This window comes from Argiope bruennichi, chromosome 9 (genome assembly GCF_947563725.1).
Source record: "Argiope bruennichi chromosome 9, qqArgBrue1.1, whole genome shotgun sequence".
Classification (NCBI taxonomy): Eukaryota; Metazoa; Arthropoda; class Arachnida; order Araneae; family Araneidae; genus Argiope; species Argiope bruennichi.
Window position 1 is genome coordinate 8,119,676 of NC_079159.1, and position 15,103 is coordinate 8,134,778.

The 15,103-nt window shown below is 31.6% G+C and overlaps 1 protein-coding gene across 4 annotated transcripts in view; it reads left to right on the forward strand.

Annotated features, from left to right (window-relative positions):
- The window catches only part of LOC129984176 (delta-like protein B), a 320,381-nt gene that overhangs the window by 41,221 nt on the left and 264,057 nt on the right, over window positions 1-15,103 (forward strand). For 2 of the 4 annotated variants that reach the window (XM_056093980.1, XM_056093985.1), the window contains exon 2: window positions 5,561-5,722. The exons of the other annotated variants lie outside the window; for them this stretch is intronic. The gene's annotated coding sequence lies outside the window, so the exon portion shown is untranslated. The remainder of the gene's footprint in view (window positions 1-5,560; window positions 5,723-15,103) is intronic. 4 annotated transcript variants of the gene reach the window in all.

Below are 15,103 nucleotides of genomic sequence, written 5' to 3' on the forward strand. Positions count from 1 at the left end.
TGAAAGCCGTCGATAAATAGATGTAAGGCGTTTATAAGTGAATATCCCAAATCATCCCAAATCTGATCGAAAGAAGTGCAGCCCTTTTAATCGCCAGAAAGTGAAAGTAACAGTTGAAAGTTTGAATTCAACTCGATCATAAGGGTTCCATTTGTGCAGGTCCAACAATATGAAATATAGAATCTCAAAGAAGATACGCCAATCTTCTTCCAGGGTTTCTCAACAGTGATCGGCCTATGATTATGAAAATGTTGATTGTTCTAAAACTGATATATAAAATTTACATAAATTCTAAAAAGTTCCAGATTTGATCGCAGATGATAGAAACGTTTATTTATTTATTTAAAAGTTGAAGTGTCAAGAGCATTTTGCAGAATATGATTTCTTAGGAACGTCACTTCTTAAACTTCATAATTTTTTCATAAGCGCATCTATTGACTGAAATAAAATAACATATTTTTATTTACATCATTTAAATATTTTGGAAATAAAACTAATAACTGAATTTTACAATGAATAAGAGAAATTTTGTTGAATATTTCTTGAAGATATTATATAAATTAAGAAAATTATTCTGCACATGCAACTTCAATGCCGGACGACTCTACTTCCAGTTTTCATATTAAAAAAAAGAAAAAAAGAAAACATGGTTTGTTTCAGTAAAAAATGTTTTTATATTAATAGCAATTTAACATTTCCGTTCTAATTTTAAGTTGAAATTTTATGAGCGCTGACAGAAATTTAAAGAGAAGTACAATGAACAGAACAGTTTAAGGCCTGCATAATAGTATGACTTAATTATGTAACTATCAAAATCTGAAGCTTAAAAATATTTTTCAGAAAAAGCTATTAAGAGACCAAGTTATATAAAATATTTCATTGAAAATTTTAGATATCATTAATAAATTTAACCAGCTGGTAAGATATCATTAAACCAGCTGGTCGCCAAAGGCAGCTGGTACGAAATATATCAATATAGTACGATAATTCATTCTAATTTTTTTTTCTATATGCCTGGTGTAAAGTTTTGAAAAGATAAAAACATGTGTGTATGGCGGTACTTAATTCTTTTTCTGGGGCTACATCAAACAATCAAACGACAGGTGTTTATTTCCCCTTGCAACTAATGTCGATAATAAATGCATATCTGCAGGCTTTCAAAACATCACATGAGAAATGCTGAAAGAGTATAGGATGAGTTATCATATCACCTTTTTATCGTTCGTATTATTGGAGGGGTTTACAATGAGTACTTGTAACTGTGGTGAATTTAAACTTTCAATTGTTATTTGTAATTTCCAACAAACAACAATGATGTATTTTTTTATTTTCTTTTAATTGCCCTGCAAATTGGAAATATTTATTATAAACATTATTACAATCAGATTAAAACTAAAAATGTTTTTGTAAGCTTGAATTTGTGGTTTTTCGGAGGTGGTGGTGGGGGGGGGGGAGGGGGGTTAAAAAGATACAATGCAAAAAAAACTTTCATTCAGAGATTTATGAAATGATTTGCACAAAATTTCGGATATAACTTATGAATCAGTTTCTGAAATAATAATAAAAAAAGCTTTATTTCTCTCCGACTTTTAAATACTGTTCCACGACTAATAAATCAAATTATTTTTTCAATTTTTTTTAACATTATGAAGCATTAAAACAACTATTAAACTTTTTTAGATAAATAGATGGCTTATTCATTAGTTTAGAAACTGTAGAATTTATTGAGAAGTTTCGTATCAAATGTGAACAAAATGTATGCACTAGAATTTCATTTATAATGTTTTCCATAAGAAGATTTTATAAGAATTTAAAATTTGTGAAAATATATTTCAAGATGTAAAATAGTAACAAAACTAAGCCAATTTTAAAAATGAATATGACTTTCCAAAAAATAAAGGGACAAAATTTCAACAATTTCTTAAGGAGAACTTGAAAAATTAAAATGATTAAATAAAAAATATTCGATATTTTTGCCAAAAATCTATTTCCTAACATAGTTATTTATTTCACTTAAAAGTTAATCTCAAAAAGAAATGAAACTCTAATAAATAAAACCGCCAAAAAATATTTACTATCTGCAAACGAGTCGTGACATTTTATGGCTTTTTGTTAATGCCTAACTGAAATATGGAAATAAATTTGACACATCAAATCAATCAATCAATCAAAATGAGATCAGATGGATTACTTAAAAAATTTATTTATTAATTATCATAGCATAGTTATATATTTTAAACAACTTATTAACCACCTACAGGATTGTTTTTTCTATTATATACTACTTTCTCTTTTGAGAACGAGTTCTCTTCTTAGTTACAATATGGTTTGAAATGCATGTCAACTAATTTAAAATAAACTGCTTAGTTTTCATTCGTGTTCAGATGAAGAGGACAACATCTGAGCTACTGCACACTCTCTGAAATTTCGAGCCATACAAGCAAGAAGATTTTTTGATTCTCGATATCAATTTTAACTTGGCAGTTTTCAGTTTCATTTGGTTTTGAATTTGGAAGTATCAGGCCCGGGGTGTTGTTTTCATTCGTTTGAGTCTATAGCGAAAATGAGGCATTTTGCCATTTTTTTGTAATTTTTCAATTATGGTAATGGTCGTGGACGATTTTACAATAATATTGGACGCCGATATGCTATTAGACAACATTTCAATCACGTGCATTGAGAAATAGCCATTTTTATAAAGTATTATAGAGTAAAATTGCTCCAAAACGGACTCTTGTATTATAAAAATCATATTGTACAATATAAAAGTTTAGTTCATTTTTAGATTATACAATTAAAATATTATAATTGTGCAATGAAATATAATGTAATTGTGCAATGTAATATAATGTAATTGTACAATGTAATATAATGTAATTGTATAATGTTGTACATTTTTATATAAAAATTAGGTGTTATCTTGTACTGTATAAAAATAATCCTTAACGCTTGTGATAATTAGAAAACTGAAAAAGCTGCGAAAAGAAAATTAAGTTTACAGCTTTAACATTTAAACTGCAAATCCGAATCAAATCTTTAAGAAATCAATCAAACGGCTGTCTATCAGTTTGTGCATTCACATGTATGTAAATGTGATAAATCAAAACCGCAATGATTTTGATAAATGAAATTTGGTGTACCCTCTTGTTAATCAAAATATAGTTCGGTGCCTAATATTGGTATACAAAAAATGATTCTTTAGAAGCATAATAATTTTTTTTTTTCATTTTATTATGAAGCACAAAATGCTCATGTGCCGGCGTTCGAATAAATAAAAATCTGTGCCCTTATAAAAATTATGACCTTGACCATAGGCCACAAATTTTATGCGGGATGGAAAAAACACACACCTTTATTATTAAGATATTGGGAGAAGGCCCTCGCTCTTTTCGGGCTGTATTACGAAAAAAAAACGTTTTTGCCGAACAGGCATCGCGAGGGCAAACAGTTTAAACAGTCCTGATTTAGATCGAACAGAAGTTGACCATGTGAGTCAACACGTGTCTCCTGTTATTAAAAATACTGTAACACAATTTCTGGCGACACGGTGTCTCAACCCCACCGCCCCACCACTTCTAAATATACGTCGGCAAGACTGATTATGACACTCGAAATAGAATGTGGCGAATCGCCAGGCGATATGCTTCCTTTCCACGAACTCCCCTCGCCTGCGCGGTGGCTTCTCCTGCGGCACACTGACAATGGAATCAAGGGGTCGCGACCCCCTGAAGGTATCTAACAACAACACAAATATTTTTTTTTGTTTCTACTAAAGCAATATGAGACAAATTATGAAGGATTCTGTTCTGTTTCTTCTTAATATTTTATTTTTCTTTGTCGTGGCTTTCGACGTGAGCTAAAAATGACAGCCATGCTTGAGTTGTCTTTCTGTCTTATACATGTCATGTTCGTCTCGGTTTTTTTTCTTTTTTTTTTCCCTCTAGTCGGGGCTTACGTCAGTCGGCAGAAATTTTAGCACTGCATGCGACCTATATTTTAAAAGAAAGGAGGTTGAAGTGGCCTTCGAGAGTTTATTTTTCCGGTGCTTGATAAGACGAGAGAGAAATTTCTAATAGTTTAACGAAATATGTTAGTTCTTAAACTTCGGGGGCAGCAAGAACTTTTAAATTCTTTATGTTCAAGATCCTGTTCTAGTGGAAGAAATGTTCCGAAACTTTGTAACTAATAAGATGATAAAGTAATTAATCATAAATATATTTATTTGCTTAACCAATATTAGGATATTGTGACACACAAATGCGAATGTTTTGAAATTCCGTACAAAGACACAATTAAAATATAAACAATACAACAAGTCGCAATTTCATATTATGTACTCTGACTTAATTAACAAATAATTCCAGTATCTACTCACTTTAAAGATATGTTCTCGTCCTAAAATGCAGATTTAAAAAAAAAATGAATTTTTTTGCTACTAAAAGAAATTTTAAATTTTAAGACATGATTTACATTGATTTACACATGTTATCAATAAAATCAAATTTAACATCTGCAGTTTCATTTAATTCTGGTTGGCTTATTATAATTATCTCCGACTCCTGATGTGAAGGTTAAGAAGCTTCTGCCATGGATATTAGTACTTATTTCAGTGATTGGTATAATATTATGGGATCGAGTTACCTCCACTTCGATGACGGGACGCATCATCTGAAGAAGGAGTTGCGCAGTGTCCGGTGAGGATCATTGGATCGCAATTTTAATTTCCTTCTCAGTGTCGTTGTGACAGAGGTCATTCAGGTCACTCCTTATGATAGAATTTGAGTGGCTATCTTATAATCATACATAGCAAGGAATTTTTCAATGAACGCAATAACTACGCCTGCATTTCATAACCAGATATTTTGAAAAAACATAATAGTAAGAACTAGAATGATTGATAATACTTATAGCGAGACTGTCAAGTGATAGGCATCGCCCTGCATGTTATCCAAAACCGGTACACATATTCAATTTTTGTCTTATAGTCATTAACAGCAAGTTCTTAGCGGAGAAGAGCGTAGCGTTGTGAAATACTTTGGAGATATGCACAGAAACCTCCCGCGATGCCGTGGTATCGGACAAGAAATTAGCCAACTTTTGCTTCACATTTTCCCCTAAGATCGAAAAGAAATCGGAGGTATGTGCATAACAAAAATGAAGTTGCCAATATATTTTACATTACTGATCGTTTCTTAGATATTTTGTAGCAATTATTATTTTTTTGGCGAGGAATCAGTTATGTGCATCAGTTCTAATTTTATACTGCCTAAAAATTGCCCCCTCTCACTCTTTTTTCCCTTTTCCAATAGTACTGCAAACAGCCTCAGCCCTCTTGATTTGAATCACGTAATTATTAATTGGGCTCTTTCAAATTTATTCGCGTTATTGATTCGCGCTATTTTCCAATAAATTTCGAATGTTAATATGTCTATATTAAATTATTATTACATTGATATTCAATTTAATTACTTTAACTTTTAATGTACTAAATTAAGCTGAATTCATTTGAATCAAACTTCATAGCTTATTTGTTTGTTGCATAATTTTTTTTTCTTTTTAGTATAGAGAGAAAAAGCATTGCAGCCATTTTCACTCCATATTTACAAGAACCCCATATTTCATGACCTCTCTGAGTTTGAAAGTTTAATTTATGGAAATACGCCTCTCTCTCTCTCTAAGTCGATACGTCAAAAAAATGCTGAAATTAGACGTTTGAAATTTGGTATGTAATCTTTTAACAAAATTAGTTGAAATTCACTCACAAAATGTTTGTCTGTTTGACTCTCTGTTCAAAAACAAGTGAACACGACATCTACAAAACGTAAATAAGTAGATAAATAAAATTTGTACACCGTTTTATCATCTAAAGTGTTGATTCGTATCAAATTTTGAATCAAATCTCTCTTCGCGTCAACTGTCTGTCTATCTGTACCTTCAAACATAATAATTCAAAAATGCAACTTCTTACAAAAAATGAAATGTCGTGTGGAGTGTTATTACTAAAAGTGTCATTTCTGTATCCAATTTTGGTTTCAATACACCGACAAAAATATGCCTGAAATGCATATTCGATTTTATTCAATACACTGCAAAGCTCAAAACATTCACACTAAAAATAAAAATCTGAGCTTCCGTAGTTTCCGTGCTTTGGCTTTCATGTTTTGACTTTTGTAATCTTGCGTAAAGCCTCTAGTTTTCTTGCGAGGGGTGGGTAATAACATTGTTATTAGGGAACGTACGAAATAGTTTCGGGCGCTCCCCCTCCCCCTCCCCCTTCTTGTCTCACTAAGAAGTCAAATAATAACGTTAATTAACACAAGTAACCTTTTCCAAAAGTTTTCTCACCGGTTTTATCCTCTTCCTTTCCATGCATATGTATCACAGGATCGTAAACATTTTTTCACATAATAACCCAGCGAAGTAAGGGCAAGTGAAAAGCATCATAAGAGACGGGCTTGGCTTAAAGAGGTGCGGTGTCCAACTGGTAGCAATTTTGGTTATTATTTTTCTATTCATTCATTTCATATTTATTTATTTATTTTACTTTCTTCCTTTTGACTTTTGTGTAATTTAATGCAACATGGGGAGCAGTGTAGTGAGAAAAGTCGAATATAAATGAGTGAGCGCCCTTTTTATTTGATTAAAATAAAAAAAATTGACACAGATATACACTTTCAGTAAAAAGACAACATACGAAATCTTATTCTCTTGGCTTGCTTAGTTCTTGGATTTTTTTAAATTTTATTTTCATATATATATAATTAACAGATATAACTTTTAAAAAAAAGAATTGTTTCTTTCTGCCTCAGGGATGTTTAAAAAGCAGATATTTATTAAAATCTTGAGCTCAAGTCTTTTTTTTTTATGCTGTTACAAATATTTTTTTTATTCCTTTACGTGAAAATAAAAAAGTGACTCTCTTAAAACCTAAGATTCAATTTTGCATCCTTTTAAAATGGCACACCAGCCACGTGCCCTAATTGCCCCTCCCTAGTTACTAAATTGAATGGGAAAACGAAGGTATTCGATGAGGAACTAGGATCCCAGAAGGTCGAGCACACCCAGAGGCAAAGTACTAGAGGATCCCGGGGATTGCACTCCCATTCTTGAGGGGCTTCTTCGAGGGGACCTAATAGCATGAGATCCAATCAAAAGCATTTTGGTCCAGTCCGTTAAAGGGCAATCCTGACAAAAGAATGTATATCATGAAACAACTATAGAAATGAAAACACAATATGTTATTTTTGTTTAGAAATAGCTCGCTGATATGACGATGAAAAATTATCTGTTATGTGAAAATGGAATCTTTCCTAAAGGTTCATTATATCCTCCGGTAAATTATTTTTCGTTACTAATTCCTATCTGGCTATAAACGCATTTTCGTAAGAATTAATGTATCTGTTTGTATTATAAATTTTTTTATCCTTTTAAAATTACATATAATTTTACATTTATTAATTAATGTGCATAGAAAAAAGAAAAGATGGCATCAAATAATAGTATTTTCTTATTCAAAATTAGTCAACAATGGACATTTGTTGCATTTATGAAAATGGGTAGGAACTCAGCCAAAACCTACAAAAGCATAAATTCTAACATATAAACAATAGATATCTGTAGGGACACTCCATTAATTGTTTCGAGTTTTAGAATCGGTTTGGTAAATTACCTGGATATTCTTGAGGACGGATTTACCTAGCTTGTTCTGTGACCAAATGACAATGATGGCATTTGAATTGGCATACCGCTAACCAGACTTTATACCACACAAATATAAGGACTTTTAAGCCATAAATACAAATTTAATATGCAATATGTTTACATCTCTCGCAGGTGTTCTATGAAACCCGGAATTCTCAAAGATGAGACTCGATTATTAGGTTACTACTATGGCAGATTATTACTTTTTTTTTTTTTTTTTTTTTTTTTATCATGACTACTGTTTTAAGAAGATTTTCTTACTTACTCTTTTGAACTAAATAAATTATGATTTTCAAATAAGAATGAATACGCGAGCTTATTTCGTTTGGAAAGAAAGAGCTGTCTCAGTTGTCACCTAAACCGATGTAAATATTGCATTCCAAAGCTAAAAGTGCCCGACACATTTCAGGATATTTATGAGTGATTTATTGCTTCCTATTCTTTAAGAAACGCTCCATGGAACCTAAAGACACTGTCACCAAGTGAAGTGCTACACCCATTTCATAGTCCACCAAGCATCTATGAGTGATTTATTGCGTCTGAGTATCATTCTTACCTCTGTGCAGGCTACACCACCCACGTGGCCATCGCAGTGACAAGTAATCACTGCGACAAATTTCTGTTGTGGATGAAACTCCAGGCATTCGCCAGTCCTCCCTCCACGATAAAGATCTCGGTACTTCCTCCCCGAAAGGTGGTAAACAAAGCACCCCTTCGTCGTCCTCTCGCAGATGAAATAAATACCTCGATGTTTGAGCCTTCGGTGACATACTAGCTGCGTTGTTTTCTGTCACTTACTCGGCAAGATGATTAATGGGGGAAGTATCATTCGGTTACCGGAAGACATCCTGGCTCTTTTCTGGCGCTATACGTTCCCTCCGCCCAGCAAAAAACATCCCCTCAAGAGTCATGAGAAACCGTTGGTGAACATGAGTATGGGTGGTTGGTAGGTGCCAGGATTTCAAAATTAACTGCAGACAGCAGAATGAAGAACTTTCCATGTAGACTACGAATGCTCCGATAGAAATTTCAATATAAAAGATGTCGAAAGCATTTGATGAATGTGTGCCTTAAATGTGGTATCACTTACCTTCAAATTTACAGCTGATTTTCAGCAAGTTTTGTATATTTTGAGGAAATTTTAAGAAACTATGCAAGTTATTAGAAAATCTTCGAAATTTATAGACTCTTAAGGTTACATATAATGAATGTAAAAAAATTTATTTCAATAAAATGTTATAAAATATTTTAAAGTTTAGAAAGAAATGTAATTAAATTCAACTCGTTATGTCAAAATCGAGCCATTTTCGAGTTCTTAATTATTTATATACTAGCCGCCTTTGGCGACCAGCCGGTTCCCCAATCTTAATGCTCTTTAAAATTTTAATAATTAAATATTTTATGTAACTCCTATTTTTAATAGCTTCTTCATCAAAATATTTTAAAGCTTCAAATTTTTATAGTCATATAATTCACTCATAATATTATAAAGGCTTTCATCTATGACGTAATATGCATCTCTCTCATTTTCTGTTAGCTCCCGTAGAATTTATGCTTTAAATTAAAGTGGAAATGATTAATCTGAAATTAATATAAGAGCACTTTTTACTGAAACGAAGCATTTTTTTTTAAATATGAGTACTGAAAATAGAGTCGCTGAGTATTTAAACTAAACCTTATGGGCACTAAAGAATATCTTTCTTAATTTATGTAATATCTCAAGAAGTTTTCAACAAAATTTTCTCAAATTCATCATGAACAGGTTGATTAATTAACAACATTTAGATTCAAACACTAAGAAAATAAAGAGAACTTTTTGAAATAATCAGTCGAAAACATGTTAAACCTTCCAAACTAAGTCCGTATCCGTTATAAACAGAGTTGTTAACAATCTGGACACAATGCGCATGCGTGAATTTTCGACACCAATTATGGTAACGCAAATGCGTGAATATTCTACGCCAGTTGGGGTAACGCTACGCAGATTAGAAATTTTTTATTTCCTTTATTCTGTTTTATTTTAATTCAAAAGTACTTCAGAATGGACAAAAAGATCGATTAATTAACAATGTTTAATTTAAAATATATCAAACACTAAAAAAATAAACAGAATCGTTTGAAATAATCGGCCGAAAATATGTTAAGCCTAGCCTCTTTAGCATGGAAAAGAACTGAAGCCTTACTCATTTGGTGGTAGGGAAATAAAAATATTTTTTGGATGGAAAGTTAATTAATAATTAAGGTGCGCATTCCCGACCTCCAAGGTATGCATGTGTCAAATTTGGTAGCTGTAGGTCGAACGGTCTGGCCTGTAAAGCGCCAACATACACGCACACATTGAGCTTTATTATAAGTATAGATAGATAAATGTAAATCAGATATCTTACTTTCTGACATATTGATTAGAAGATATTTCATTTGCAATCTGCCTTTTCCAGCAAATTTAAACTTTCCCCAAAACATTTATTCTACCTTTATCTTTTTTTTTTTTTTATGTGTTCCAAGGGATTATGATTGTGTTCTGATTTAACATCAGTTAACTATCCCGCATTAAATTTCATTCCAAAAGTTTCATACTTAAAATTACTTTTTAGTTATAGTGCATAAAAAATATAATATAGTGAATTATAAGACATTTAATAAATGCCCAAAAGATCAAAACCCCAGGTGGTAATATATGCTGGAAAATATCATGAAGTTATTTCTAATCAATTTGAAGGAGACAATGCCAAATAGCTTAAGACCACTTTAGTCTACATCGAATTTATGATTTCTTGCTCGGGTAATCAGAAATTTCAGATCTAATACCATCGAGATTTTTTCGTGCTTCTGGGTAATCATGCGGAGATATCGTCAAAGTTTATAAGTCTAGTGGCGGATTTCCAACTAGGCCAACATTCCCAAGGCCACAATTTATGAAGGCCGATATGAAATTCTTACTTTCCCAGTAGCAAAATAAATAAGTTTGTAAAATATATAAATTTCAGAATAATAATTATTAGAAAAACATTATCAAATATAATTGGTCAAGTTTCGATGTGTTTCATTATGTTCGCTTGATTATTAGAATACATATAAAATAGAATATTTTCTTTAATAAATTTTGTATATTCGTGGAAATCATGCAATCTGGAATCCTAACAAATAAATAAAAAAAAATACGTTCACAAAGTTAATAAAAAAATGATAGCCTAAAATAAATTGTGGCATATGAAAGCAACTGGAATGGTCTCCCCCAAATTTTCTCGCACATTCTCTAACAAACTTGTCATTCAAGAGAATGCCTGGCATGGCATTGGAATACGATAGTTACGAAATATTAACTTTTGTCGCGAATTCAACACTTTTACTGAATTTATTGTATCATCCTTATCGAGAGTTTTAGGCATGAATCCCTGGCATTGCGGTAAATAGTACCCAAAAATCGAATTCTTACTTTAAGCAAGTTTTTCTCAACCGATTGGAGCAAAAATTTGACACCAAACTGCACTTGTAGTCACAAAATTCCATACCAAATTAGATATATTCAAGTCATTGCGTTTTTGAATTATCACTTTTACATGTTTCTGAAAATACAGACCGCCAGATAATCAATCCGTTGTTGGATTTGCTACAAATTTGAAAAGTACCTAAAAGTTTGAAAAGTAAATTTGATTTGTACCAAATTTTATTTATCCAGCCCTCTTCGTTTTGTAACTATCGGATTAACTTATATTCAAACAGCTGTACAGACGAACTTCTGAGCAGAATTTATACAAAATTTGATAAAAATTTCCGAGTTTGGTGTAAAGACCTTATACCAAATTTCAACCGTTTAGATCAAAGTTATGAATTACCTTTTCACTGACAGACATTTACCAAACAATGTGCTTTTCGAACTCAGAGCGCAGCATGGTTGGTGCAGTATGGCCTAAGATGACTTTTTCGCCCTTAAACCAAACCAAACCAAACTTAGAGTTATAAAATGCCTAAATCTGATATGACATAAATATCTACTTTTCCGTGGTACTGACATTTGGAGAATAAAGAGCAACACATGTGCTGACCTCATTCCATTATCATTTGATTAAAATCAATTATAAAATAATTTTATCACTTGTTGCCTCGTAAAAGATTGTCTTTTAAACACAAGGTGAATGGTAAGCTGCTTTAAATTCTCTTATAACCAAAAAGTAATATGTACCTATAGTAAAATAGCTATAATGAACAGAATCTACTGCAACTAAGAGATTTATGCCATTTCATATTTAGGTATTTTTCAACTATAAGAAATGCACACTATAAGGTTTCTTTGAGATAGGTTGTAGCGTTTTTAGTTGCGAAGTAAGGAAGTTACAAAAAGCAGCTAAAAAAATAAAGGAGATCGCCAAAAGGTCCGATTAGAAAAATGTATATTATACCATAATAGAAACACAGAAAAATTTTGATAGAGTTGATCTGTAAAATTTGTAGAGATATTTATGATTAAAAATTAGAACTTTCCGGGAAATAATAAAAAAGGTTCATTTTAAATTGAAAAACATATTTTCCGAGTTAAGCGGTAGCGAAGTGAAACTTAAGCTCAAGGAAAGTGAAAGAAATAATAATAAAAATATTTGAAAGACGCTCTCGGGAGGAGAAAAGAACATGGGAGAATACATTTTTCATATTTTGAACTAACCCCTTTTTTATGACACAAAAAGTTCTTGATTGTAATCTCAACCATCACAGCCAATTTTACAGAAACATCATAAAACTTTTTCCTTTATATATATATATATATATATATATATATATATATATATATATATATATATATATATATATATATATATATATATATATATATATATATATATATTAATTTTCTAAATTTTTGGCTAATTCGGACCATGTCGGGGTCATTCTAAAGTGTTCTCTTGTTTCCTGATACCATTCCACGTATGAGTAAGCTGTGTTCCAAGCTGTGTAAAAATTACTGCTCAATCAGTTCTACGTATAAAGTGAAAATGATTCCTCCTTTGCCCTTGTCCAAGGTCAACACGAGTAATCAATCGACACGTGACCGGAAATCCCATGTTATATAAGACTAATGATCATTTGTTTCGGCCCTCCCTTTCTTACTTCTGCTTTTGTTTCGCGCTGTTGTGAACGTGCCTTGTCCGCGCCTGCTTGTAAATAAATTGCTTTCCCGGAATGGATATTAAAATTAATTTTAAAACGTAAATTATCTCTTCAGTGTCTTCGAACCTGCATTCTGCTTCAACCCAAATAAGTTTACATATATATAAGCTTACATATATTTTTTATATTTAATATTTTTTATATTTAATATATATATATATATATATATATATATATATATATATAACTTTCCTAGTTATACGAAACTCCATTTCGAATTTTCAAGTATCCTGCTACAAACATGAATTGATGAAAGAAAACTTTTTATAATCCGAGAGCCATTGCTATCATTAACTAACAGAAAAATGATTTTGATTGTGAAAAAAAATTAATTATATCTCCTCAAGAAAATTTAATTTGCATTTTTTTTTTTTTTTTTTTTTGAAAATTTAATTTTGATTCACTAAAATATCACTCATAGATAAACTGCTGTTGATAAAAAAATACGTACTTTTGCCGTTGAAATTGCACGATACAAAAGGTTGTTGATTTTTTTTAACTCATTTACATAATCAATAGATTTTGTACATCCAACATAAATTAGTTTTATTTTAAGAATAACGAAAAGTCCATCAAATAGAATATTGCTAACGATTTTCAAACTCAGCATTAAAAAAGTGTTAAAGCAGTGAAGAAAAAGATAATAATTGTAATTTATTGCATCATGCATTAAGTAATATCCATAAGCGGAACACTAGAATCTTTGTTTAAAAATTGGAAAACCACCAATATTCTTCTTGTATAACAGCTCAGGTGTTGTTGTCTTTAGTGATCTGAGTTTCTCAATATACGAGATCCATCGGCAGCAAAGTAGCCACAGTTTCACAACTTTGAGGTATCGATTAACGGTGTGTAGTGAAAGGAGTAGACAAATGAATAAAAATAGAAACAAGAATCTCAGAATATTATAATGTTGTTATCTTTCTCAGAATTCAGTTATTTTTTAAAGAACGTGTTTTGAAAACAAACTAGAAATGGTCCTTTGTTTAGACAACAATTCGTCCATCATATTCATGATATCAGTTTAATGCTGTCGAATTTGATGAGCATCTAATTTAATTTATTTTATTATTTTTGCAGAATTATTTTAAATTACATTAAGCATAAACTATTAAGCATATATTAAGCCTTATATTAAGCATATATTGCAGAATAAACATGTAGCATCCTGTTCGATTAAACGTGCTTACTAATTGATGAAATAAATTGACAAAATCGATCCAGTCGATGCGGTTGAATGCATTCAAACAAAATTTTATTATGTGATATCTCTCTCAAATGGAGAATGTTAAATAAATATTGGCGAAATAAGATAGTTGTTGTCACTGGAGGACTCTGTCAAGATCTCCCCCCCCCACAATGAATATATATATTAAATGGTTTGGGGTTTTTTTTGGTGCAAGATATAAGGAAAAAAACAAAAACAAATAGCCTTCAAGAAATTAAAAAGATTTGGATGGTGTATTTCATCCATCAAGTCGCGCAAGGTTACAGAGGAGCAACCAAAAAAGTTCTGACGATGGGAAGTAAAAAAAGAAAAATCGATCAGAATTTGGTTAGCAGTAAAATTGATATGACAATTGGGATATACGGGCGCGCCTTCACCAAAAATGAGGTGCTTATGAACGAAACCTGTATGTCCTATACGGGAGGCGAGTCAATTTGACATCTATCTCTCGCATGTAAAGAGCAGGCCACAACCCAATGGAAGGTTTGATTTAATATAATTTATTATGGATCTGCAGATCCCAGTTCCCCTGCCAAGTAGAAAAAATATTCAGTACCATAAATTCCCACATGACTCGGAACAAAATAAAAAATTATGTTAAATCCTTTATTCTGAAGATGCTGTAGAGTAGTTAGTATTTCCAAGGCAAATGGAGGCATTCAGTTGTCATAGTTGGACAGTACTTTCAAAACACTAATGCTATCAGTGTATATGGTGAAATTGCGCTCAGTGAAAAGTAACATCTCCTAAAGAGCACAAGATATTGCCACTAATTCAGCAGTAAAAACTAAGCAACAATTGTTTTGAAATGGAGAGTATGCGGTGGAAGAGACGACCAGTGATGACATAAGTAGGGCTTAAATAGTTTTAATATAAATGAAACTGAGCATGCATGATGTTTTACATACATACATACAATATAACACCTCCTAAACGAATGGTCAAATTAAACCAGACTTCGCACAGTTACTCTTTAAAACAAAAGAAAGAATACTATAAATGTCTCAAAGT